The following is a 12,231-nucleotide window of genomic DNA, read 5'->3' on the forward strand; positions in this document are numbered from 1 at the left end:
TGGGAGTATCATATAACTCTTTCCTTTGCCTAGGGATTCATTAGGAAAATTTGCAGAAAGTTGGGGGCCTTGGATAGATCTTGCTGGAATATCTGCAGAATATCAATAAAGATCCTTCTTCCAAAACCATATGCAAAATACTGGGGGGACCCTGTAGAAGTTACTCACACAAAATTTCGATTCCTCAAAACTGACATTTTAGTTCCCATGATTATTAGAGGATCTGCTTCTGAAAGCTAAATGGCTTCTTCCCCTAATGTTTTTTTTTTTGCTCACCAAATGTACAGGCAGCAGAGTGAATTTCTCTGGGATGCTTGGAGTGGCTCATACATATATAACTCTGAACCATTTGCATTCATTTTGTGTATTTGGCAATAGCTACATCATTAGTGCCTAAGTTAAACTTCAGTATTTACAAAGGCAGAGACACCAGCAGATTCCAGTGGGTTTTGGGTTTCTTTGCCAGCTAATTTCATTAGGGAAGCAAGAAATATAGTAAGCAATTAGCAGATGATGAGAGCCTGCAGTCAGGGACACCCTGTGATAGGGCACTTTGATGAGGGGAATCCACAGGTCTCTTGGTTCAGATCCCACTCAACATCTGGGAGAACATTCACAGTGAGCAGCCTCTGGATTTCCACTGGCAGCTTCTTTTCGACAGTTTATGAAGGAGTTGTTACCAGTGGGTCAGCTTTAGATCTGCTGTGACCCGTAGGGGCTAACCCCAGACTCTTTGCTCCCACCATGAGTATCCGTGGATCCCTCTTAGCCCCAGATGGAAAGAGGCCTTTTCTGAGCCAGTCTCACCAAACCACAATCACCAGCCTCTGTTGTGCTTCTCCTCCAGTGCTTGCTGCCCTGTGTCCACAGCAGCGCCTTCTCCAGGTCGGAACTCCTTCTAGTTGTGCCTACATGTACCTTTTTTTTGCACATGCCCATGACTGTTGCACAATCTCAGAAAGTTTAATGAATGATATATTGAAGGTAAACAAGCTGGAAAAAATAAATGTTGAACTTAACATTCAAAAATAATAAATGTTCAAAAATAAATGTTGAACTTATTTTATCGTACCACCCAGGCATGGTCTGGGGGTGAGGTGCTGCTATCAGGGTTCCTGTTGGTAGTAAAATGTCCTTGATTACATCAGGGCTGGGTTATTTCTATGTACTGTAACACTGCCTTTCTAGGTTTTCCTAATGGGGCATTTTCCCTTAATATTAAAATGTGTCAGCTTAGCCTCTCAGAAGGCAGCGGTTGAATTACAAGTGTGAGGCCATCCCCACTCATAAGCCTAGATCCATTTAGCTTGTGTTCATGCTTCAGTGGCTCTTATACATTGTTGAACTTCATTGCAAATTCATGGACAGCATGGGAAAATATTTTTATCATGGGAATCTGATGGAATGGAATCTATTTAAATAAAATCAGCATCCAGCCTCTTTTTTTGGCAGGAGTGACGGTGTTGTCCGGAGGGAAGGGTTGCTGGAGAGCTCCCAGGCAACATGCTCATGGTCTCTGGCCTTGCCATTTACTCATTGGCTTGCAAGGGAAATTTGTTTGGGCTCCCTAGTCCTGAAATTCTATGTTTTTCCATTTGAAATACCCATATATTTTCCACATTAGAAGAGTTTCTTACATGTGCCCAGTCTTTTGTAATTTGTAAAATTCTTTCATATATGCAACCTCAAGAATCATTATCTTTTTATCGGTGAGTAACTGAATTCAGAGATGTCAGATGGCTTTCTCAAGGTCACACTGCCATGAAATGAGAGTTGAAAATTTTTTTTACACCCGCTGCTCTTTCCATTATAGCACACATTTATGGATTTGAATCTTCCTGACACAGCCTAGCTAGATACTAAGACAAAATTGCACAGAGATGGTCAGATTGGAGAGTCATTTAAAACTGATAGATTTTTAAATTTCGGACTTAAGAATGAATAGAGCTTTATCTAGCTGTGATGTAGTTCTTCAGAAGTTGAAAATAAGTTCTCACACCCTCCCTGTCTTGCATGTTCTTTCTATTGGACTGTATTTTTCTCGTTCATTATGAATTCATTTATTCATTAAAAAAAAAACTGTTAAGTAAATACCATGTGGTTGGCACATGTGCTAGGAGCCTTGGGTAAAGAGATAACCAAGACAGGCATGGTCTCTGGCTTTTATAGAATGCATGGTCTCATAGGGAAGTCAGATACTGAATGCAAGTTATGCAACTGTAATGAAGAGAAGTGCCTTGTGAGCATGTAACAGCAGGAACTGAGGTGCTCTGGGGATCCTGAAAAGGTACCTTTCAAGAAGTGTTGTCTTTGTTGAAAACCAAGATAGGACACATAGACAAAAGTGCGTAGAAGGAAGGCCCTTGGGGTCTTCTTTGAGGAACGAGAAGAAGGTCAGTGTGGCTGAAGAGCAGAGACAGATAGGGAGAGTAGCACTCTCATTCACAATGTAGGGGAAACCTGGTCATCTAGGTTGAAGCCCAGGAGGAAAACAGAAAGGCTATAGCTTGGCTGGTGTATAGTCACCCAGAGCATTCGCAAGGTCATTTGATGCCCAACTCAGGACAACTGCTCTACACCAGAGTTTTCCTACAAATGGGAACTGCCAGCATTTTGTAGGAATGACTTGAGCATTGGTATGATTTGGTTAGCCAACTGAAGATTATTTGGGCTCATTGGCAGGCATGGATGGAGACCTTCCTAAGGTAATGAAGTACTGCTTGGTTTTGAAAGGTCCTTAGTGGGCTATACTCCTGACATTGACTTGAGGGCAATGTTGCCCGTGGAAAATGTATCTCAGCAAGAAGACAACATTTCATTTTTGTATAACTGTGATTTAAAAAATAGCTAACAGTTTCAGCATTTTTCTCTTTAAAATTTCTTTGAGTTTAATATGAGGGAAAAAACCCCTCAGTTTAACCAAAATCTGAAATTTTCTTTGAGTTCTTATGTTTCATTATTTTATTCAAGGTTAAATCATGTGTGACCTTAACTATCTTGCAATGTAATAGCTCTTACAGGGAACCTTTTTGGTGAATGTGATTTGAACATGTGATTAGGTATCTACAGCAAAATGAAAAAAAAATATGAAAAATATTATTTGGGACAGAGATACAAGTTCTGTATTTGGTTATTTTAGTAGAACCAGCCCAGTGCTGAGAATATAGACACTCCATGTACTGGTGATGAAGTGAAGAAATACAAAGTCAATAATCATTGATTGATATGGCAGCAGTGTCTCATGTTATGGGGTATAGCTTTTGTGACTTGACTAGCCATGGATGGGAAATAAGTAGAAGTGAAATAAAGCACACTGTTGGCCAAAGAATGCTCATAGCTACTCTTACCTACCTCATACAACCCGTTAAGTGTTGTTTTTCTGGATTGGTCAGATTCTAGGACATTGTATTGGGCCACAATCCCAGTGGTGGAGCTTTCAAAGAAGGTGATAATCTGTGTGATCTGTTGAGGTGGACTTTTGGATACTCTTCTTTCCAATGACTGGGGGAAGACAGCATTCAGTTACTGCTTCTCTGAGAGAAAGCCAAGCCATATGCATTTTTTTCTTTGCTGCCTCATTCTGAACGATCTCTTTTCCACAAGAGCTAATTAATATGTGTGATTCTTCAATTGAGAAGGGCCTGGGGCCAGGTTACCAAGACTTGCAGCAAATACTCTGGGTCTTCATTGGGTCTTTTGCTTCTTGTTGGTCAATGTGTTTACCCCATTGCAGTAGTGAGACGTGTCGCTCAGCTATGCACTTTGCAGCAGAAGTAGACAGAGCAAGCCTTTCCAGATTCTGTAGGATTCTTTAGCTTAGGCAGAAAGTGTCCTCTCCGTTCGGTGACCCATGTCAAATAGCCTGGCTCGTTGTGGCTCTGGACCTAGGCCCCTCAAAATATCAAATATTCCTTGTGTTATTCTCTGATCATGAATTTCTCTTAGGGATCTTAAAAAAAGAGAGTGAGGGAGTTCCCTGGTGGCCTACTGTTTAGGATTCCGGACTTTCACTGATGTGGCCCAGGTTCAATCCCTGGTCGGAGAACTGATATCCTGCAAGCTACATGGAGTGGCCAAAAAGAAAAAAAAAAGAGAGTGGGCTGAGAGCAAGATTCAGGTGTTCTTGGGTCACTGGCCTACTTGCAACAAAATCTCTCACTTACTTTAACCTAGCTACGTTTATAGATACCATGGCTTGATTTTTTCCCTTCCAGTTTCATTGGGATACAGTCGACATATAGCACTTTAAGGTGTACAACATAATGATTTGACTTACATACATCGCGAAATGATGACCACAGTAAATTCAGTGAACATCCATTGTCTCATATAGATACAAAACTAAAGAAACAGAGAAAAATTTTTTTCCTTGTGATGAGAACTCCTAGGATTTAACTCTGTTAACAACGTTCATATATGTCATGCAGCAGTGTTAATTATATTCATCATGTTGTACACTACATCCCTAGTACTTATCTTATAACTAGAAGTTTGTACCTTTTGACTATCTTCATCCAGTTCCCCCTCCCTGCCTTCCACCTGTAGTGACCACAAATCTGATCTCTTTTTCTACAAGTTTGTTTGTTTTGAAGTATAATTGACCTAAATATTATGTTTATTCTTCGTGCATAACAGGGTGATTTTATATTTCTATGCATTTCAAAATTATCACCACAATAAGTCTAGTTATCATCCATTACCATACAAAGATATTACAAAGTTATTGACTATATTCCCCACACTGTACATTTCATACCCATGACTCATTTATTTTGTAATTGGAAGTTTGTACCTCTTAATCTCCCTCACCTATTTCTCTCATCCCAGTGCTCCCCTTCCCTCCAGCAGCCACCTGTTTTTTCTCTGTATCTATGACTATGTTTCTGTTTTGTTATGTCTGTCCATTTGTTTTGTTTTTAGATTCCACATATAGTGGATTCATACAGTATTTGTCTTTCTCTATCTAACTTATTTCACTTAGTGTAACATCCTCTAGGTCCATCTATTTTGTCACAAATGGCAAGGTTTCATTCTTTTTTATGCCTGAGTAATATTCTATTGTATATATATATATATATATTGCATCTTCTTTATCCATTAATCTATTTATGAGTGCTTAGGTTCCTTCCATATCTTGGCTATTATAAATAGTGCTGCAATGAACATAAGGGTCCATATATCTTTTCTAATTAGTGCTTTCATTTTCTTCAGATATATACCCAGGACTGGAATTGCTGAATTGTATGATGTTCTATTTTTAATTTTTTTTTTATAAGCATAGGTATATGCAATAAGTTACAAATAATTCTTTTTTTTTTAAAATTTTATTTATTTATTTATTTATGGCTGTGTTGGGTCTTCGTTTCTGTGCGAGGGCTTTCTCTAGTTGCGGCAAGTGGGGGCCACTCTTCATCACGGTGCGCGGGCCTCTCACTATCGCGGCCTTTCTTGTTGTGGAGCACAGGCTCCAGACGCGCAGGCTCAGTAATTGTGGCTCACGGGCTTAGTTGCTCTGCGGCATGTGGGATCTTCCCAGACCAGGGCTCAAACCCGTGTCCCCTGCATTGGCAGGCAGATTCTTAACCACTGCGCCACCAGGGAAGCCCTATTTTTAATTTTTTGAGCAATCTCCACACTGTTTTCCATCATGGCTGCACCAGTTTACATTCCTACCAACAGTGCACAAGGGTTCCCTTTTCTCCATATTCTCACAAACACTTGTTATTTGCTGTCTTTTTGATAATAAGCATTCTAACAGGTGTGAGGTGATAGCTCATTTTGATTTGCATTTCCCTGATGATTAGTGATGTTGAGCATCTTTTTCATGTGTCTGTTTACCATCTGTACGTCTTCTTTGGAAAAATGTCTCTCCAGGTTCTTTGCCCATTTTTTAATCACGTTGCTTGGTTTTTTTGATGTTGAGTTGTATGAGTTCATATATTTTGGATATTAACCCTTTATCAGGTGTATTGTTTGCAAATATCATCTCCCATTCAGTAGGCAGCCTTTTCATTTTGTTGATAGTTTCCTTTACTGTGTAAAAGCTTTTTGGTTTGATGTAGTCCCATTTGTTTAACTTTGCTTTTGTTTCCTTTGCCTGAGGAGACTTACCCTCCAAAAAAATATTGCTAAGACTGGTGACAAAGAGCATACTGCCTATGTTTTCTTCTAGAATTTTTATGGTTTCAGGTCTTACATTTAAGTCTTTAATCCACTTTGAGTTTATTTTTGTATATGGTGTAAGAAAGTTCAGTTTGGTTATTTTGCAGGTAGCTGTTCAGTTTTCTCAACACCATTTGTCGAAGAGACTGTCTTTTCCCCATTGTATAGTCTTGTATTGCTTGATTTTTTTTTAACATCTTTATTGGAGTATAATTGCTTTACAATGGTGTGTTAGTTTCTGCTTTATAACAAAGTGAATCAGTTATACATATACATATGTCCCCATATCTCTTCCCTCTTGCATCTCCCTCCCTCCCACCCTCCCTATCCCACCCCTCGAGGTGGTCACAAAGCACCGAGCTGATCTCCCTGTGCTATGCAGCTGCTTCCCGCTAGCTATCTATTTTATGTTTGGTAGTGTATATATGTCCATGCCTCTGTCTCACTGTGTCCCAGCTTACCCTTTCCCCTCCCTGTGTTCTCAAGTCCATTCTCTACGTCTGTGTCTTTATTCCTGTCCTGCCCCTAGGTTCTTCAGACCTTTATTTTTGAGTCCATATATATGTGTTAGCATACGGTATTTGTTTTTCTCTTTCTGACTTACTTCACTCTGTATGACAGACTCTAACTCCATCCACCTCACTACAAATAAGTCAATTTTGTTTCTTTTTATGGCTGAGTAATATTCCATGGTATATATGTGCCACGTCTTCTTTATCCATTCATCTGTCAATGGACACTTAGGTTGCTTCCATGTCCTGGCTATTGTAATAGAGCTGCAATGAACATTGTGGTACATGACTCTTTTTGAATTCTGGTTTTCTCAGGGTATATGCCCAGTAGTGGGATTGCTGGGTCTCATGGTAGTTCTATTTTTAGTTTTTTAAGGAACCTCCATACTGTTCTCCATAGTGGCTGTATCAATTTACATTCCCACCAACAGTGCAAGAGGGTTCCCTTTTCTCCACACCCTGTCCAGCATTTATTGTTTGTAGATTTTTATCATGATGGCCATTCTCCAAGTTCCTTTTAAGGGAGGAGAGCCTGTAGCAAAAATTAAGCCTCAGCACTGCATAAATTACATGCCTGTCTCAGTGCGCCATCTCTTCCATTCCCCAGTGGATCATCCTCATGACACAGCCATATGCTTGACAGATTTTTCGTTTCAGGTTTTGGATGTTCTTTCTGAAGGAAAAAATATATATATTATTTTATTGCAGAAATGTTAGCAAGAGTGGTGTTTCATGAATTTCTTTGAAAAGGCAAGATAAGCCAGGTTCGTTATTTTCCTATTATAGTCTTCTCAGTATCAGCTTTTTTCTTTATGTTCACTGCCATTTAGGTCAGCCTAATAGTCTCACACCCCCCATTGCATTTTATTATCCTCTTTGGGGATTTTTTTAACATTTAGCAGGCCAAAGGGTCATTTGTCACCTCAAAGTGTCATCAAGGACATCAGTAATTGTACGAAATGTTACCTGCAGGAGCTTGGTACTTTATACATCTTCATCATTTGTACTTTTTGTTGTTGTTGCATTTTCTACATTTTGTTTTTTATATTTCTAACCAGGGAATGGATTCCATAAAAGTCAGTCTAGACTCCTTCACTGTGTCTCCTATAGAGGTTTGATGAAGTAGAAATTCAATAAATAAAGGCCTTTTGTGCATGTTATTGAGAGGACTTTGAAGCAAGGGTAAGAAATGGAGGTTGTGAATCTAGGCATGAGAGAGATTCTACCACAAACTACATGTGTGGGGCAGGTGGGGTTGTGTGTCTGGTTAGGAAATCCACTTGGACAGGAACCTCACGATTGTGAAGGAGCTCACATTTTGACTTGGACATCTCCAAAGTGATTATACTTACAGTCACAGAGACACACTGTATAAAATGAAAACAGTAAACTTTTAGAGATTGCATCCTATTATGAGACTATACCATCTGCAATGAATACTGCATTAATGTTTAAATAAAATTGTAATTGTCTTATGGTCAATGTAAATATACTGCATGTATGTTTGTGCTTTATAAAAATAGCTTTATTGAGGTATACTTGACATTCAATATACTGTCCATATTTAAAGTGCCCAGTTGATAAGTTTTGACATATGTATGTACCTGTGAAACAATTAGCACAATCAAGATAATCACCCTAAAAGTTTTTTTTTTCTCCTTTTGTCATCCTTTCCTCCTGCTTCTCTCACTTTTGCCTCAGGCAACCACTCATCTGCTTTCTGTCATCATACGTTAGTTTGCATTTCCTAGACTTTATACAATTGAAGCCGTACTATATTTACCCTGTTTGGGTCTGTCTCCTTTCACTCAACATAATTATTTTGAGATAAATCTATGTTGTAGCATGTACCAATAGTTTATTCCACTTTATTACTGAGTAGTATTCCAGTGTATGGATATACCGTTGTTTGTTTCTCCATTCACCTTTTGATGGGCATTTGGATTGCTTCCAGTTTTTAGCCACTGGAAAGAAAAAAAATTTGCCATGAGCATTTGTGAACAACCACTTGTATGGATGGATATTTGCTTTCATTTATTTTGGGTAAATACATAGGAGTGGAATGGATAGAAGATATGGTAGGTGTATGTTTAACTTTTTAAGAAACTGCTAAACAATTATGCAAAATGGTTGTACTTCGTACTATTATACATTCCCAGCAGTAGTGTATGAGAGTTCCAATTCCTCCACATGCTATCCAACACTTGGTATAATTAGTTTGCTTTTACTATTCTAATATGTGTGTAATGATATCTCATTTGGTAAAAATTTACTTTCCCTTAAGGATATTAATCATTAATGATGTTTAGCATATTTTCATATGCTTATTTACCATTTATATATCTTCCTTGGTGAAATATTTATTCAAGCTTTTAAATTCATTTTTAAATTGAGTTTTTCATTTGTTATTGAGTTTTGAGAGTTCTTCATATTTTGTCGATTAAAGTCCTTTATCAGATATAGGCTTTATAAATATTTTTTCTCAGTCTCTGGCTTGTCTTTAACAGTATCTTTTGAAGAGTAGAAGTTTTCAGTTCTGATGAAGTCCAATTTATCAGTCAATTTTTATGTCAGGGATCCATCAGAACACCCTCAGTTTTGAGATTTGCTAGGAGAACTCATGGGACACAGCATGTAATTATACTCATGGCTAAAATTTATAACAGCAAAAGGATACAAAGCAAGATCAGCTAAAAGAAAGGCACATAGAATGCAGTCCCAAGGAAACCAAGTGTTGTCTACTAGGGAAGCTTACTAGAGACTGAATGCCTCAGGGGCTGGTCATGTAGGCATCTTCTTCCTAGAATGTACCAAAAATGCCAGACTCTCTGAAAGAAAGCATGTGTTAAACGTAGCCATGTTGTTTGTAGAAATAGTTTAGGCTCAGTGGATACTCTTATCAGTTAAGAATGGTGGAAATCCTCCTGCAGTCCTAGTTCCCAGACCCTAGTCAAGGGCCAACCTTGCAAGCAGGTCTTTCAAGGACAGCAGTCTCAGTTCTGCTATATTAACACTTTTCTATACAGTTCGTTTCTGGATCACACTTTTGGTGGTGCATCTAAGAAATATTATCCTAAGCTAAGGTCACAAAGATTTTCTTCTATGTTGCCTTCTAGAAGTTCTATAGTTTTAGTTTGTACATTTAAGTGTATGAACAATTTTGAATTGTATTTTTGCATATGGTACTATTGAAGGAATTAAAGGTCACTTTTTAATGTATGGATAGCCTATTGTTTAAGCACCATTTGTTGAAATGACAATCTATCCCTTCTTCACTGAATTGCCTTTGCACCTTTGTTGAAAATCAGTTGTCCATAAATGTGTGGGTCTATTTCTGTCTGTTTCATTGATCTAAGTGTTTATCTTTATATCAATAGTGTACACTATTGTTTTCATACATTTTACTTTTATAATTGTTATAAGCCCCATACTACATTATTATTTTTGTTTAAACAGTCGTCAATTATCTTTTAAAGATATTTAAATAATAAGAAAAACTAATATATTTACTCATTCAGTTATCATTTCTGGTGTTCTTAATTTCTTTTTGTAGACCCTTTTATTATCTGATATTATTTTCCTTCTGCCTGAAGGGCTTCAACATTTTTTTGCAGTGTAGGTCTGCTGGTGATGAATTCTTTCAGACTTTGGATGTCTGAAAAAGGTTTTATTTTGCTTTTATTTTTAAAAGATAAATTTTCCTGGGTATAAAATTATAAATTGATAGTTTTTTTCCAGTACTTTAAAGACGTTGCTTTAATATCTTCTCACATGCATTATTTCAAAAAGGATGTCTGCTGCCTTAGTTTATGTCTTTTTTTTTTTTCTTGGATTATATAATCTAAAATATTTATTCCTTTTTTTTTCTTTACATCAAATATGATCCTATATCTTATAGACTTGGCATCTTCTCTTTTCTGGGCTCATGGTCACTACTGTAATTCATGTCCCCTTACATCTTACACCTCAACGATTGTACCAGATTCTTAATTGGCCTCCCTGACTTGAGGCATTTCTCTGACCTCAGTTCAAATCCCTTCTTTTTTTTTTTTATTGGAGTATAATTGCTTTATAATGGTGTGTTAGTTTTTGCTTCATAACAAAGTGAATCAGCCATACATACACATACGTTCCCATATCTCTTCCCTCCTGCATCTCCCTCCCTCCAACCCTCCCTATCCCACCCCTCTAGGTGGTCACAAAGCACCGAGCTGATCTCCCTGTGCTATGCGGCTGCTTCCCATTAGCTATCTATTTTACATTTGGTAGTGTATATATGTCCATGACACTCTCTCACCCTGTCACATCTCACCCCTCCCCCTCCCCATATCCTCAAGTCCATTCTCTAGTAGGTCTGTGTCTTTATTCCCGTCTTGCCACTAGGTTCTTCATGACCTTTTTTTTTTTCCTTAGATTCCATATATATGTGTTAGCATACTGTATTTGTTTTCTCTTTCTGACTTACTTCACTCTGTATGACAGACTCTAACTCCATCCACCTCATTACAAATACCTCCATTTCATTTCATTTTATGGCTGAGTAATATTCCATTGTATATATGTGCCACATCTTCTTTCTCCATTCATCCCATGATGGACACTTAGGTTGCTTCCATGTCCTGGCTATTGTAAATAGAGCTGCAATGAACATTTTGGTACATGACTCTTTTTGAACTATGGTTTTCTCAGGGTATATGCCCAGTAGTGGGATTGCTGGGTCTCATGGTAGTTCTATTTTTAGTTTTTTAAGGAACCTCCATACTGTTCTCCATAGTGGCTGTATCAATTTACATTCCCACCAACAGTGCAAGAGGATTCCCTTTTCTCCACACCCTCTCCAGCATTTATTGTTTCTAGATTTTTTGATGGTGGCCATTCTGACAGGTGTGAGATGATACCTCATTGTAGTTTTGATTTGCATTTCTCTCATGATTAAGGATGTTGAGCATTCTTTCATGTGTCTGTTGGCCATCTGTATATCTTCTTTGGAGAAATGTCTATTTAGGTATTCTGCCCATTTTTGGATTGGGTTGTTTTTTTTTTTGTTATTGAGCTGCATGAGCTGCTTGTAAATCTTGGAGCCTAATCCCTTGTCAGTTGTTTCATTTGCAAATATTTTCTCCCATTCTGAGGGTTGTCTTTTGGTCTTGTTTATGGTTTCCTTTGCTGTGCAAAAGCTTTTAAGTTTCATTAGGTCCCATTTGTTTATTTGTGTTTTTATTTCCATTTCTCTAGGGGCTGGGTCAAAAAGGATCTTGCTGTGATTTATGTCATAGAGTGTTCTGCCTGTTTTCCTCTAAGAGTTTGATAGTGTCTGCCCTTACACTTAGGTCTTTAATCCATTTTGAGTTTATTTTTGTGTATGGTGTTAGGGAGTGTTCTAATTTCATACTTTTACATGTACCTGTCCAATTTTCCCAGCACCACTTATTGAAGAGGCTGTCTTTTCTCCACTGTATATGCTTGCCTCCTTTATCGAAGATAAGGTGACCATATGTGCATGGGTTTATCTCTGGGCTTTCTATCCTGTTCCATTGATCTATATTTCTGTTTTTGT

The sequence above is a fragment of the Balaenoptera acutorostrata genome, chromosome 16 (genome assembly GCF_949987535.1).
Source record: "Balaenoptera acutorostrata chromosome 16, mBalAcu1.1, whole genome shotgun sequence".
Classification (NCBI taxonomy): domain Eukaryota; kingdom Metazoa; phylum Chordata; class Mammalia; order Artiodactyla; family Balaenopteridae; genus Balaenoptera; species Balaenoptera acutorostrata.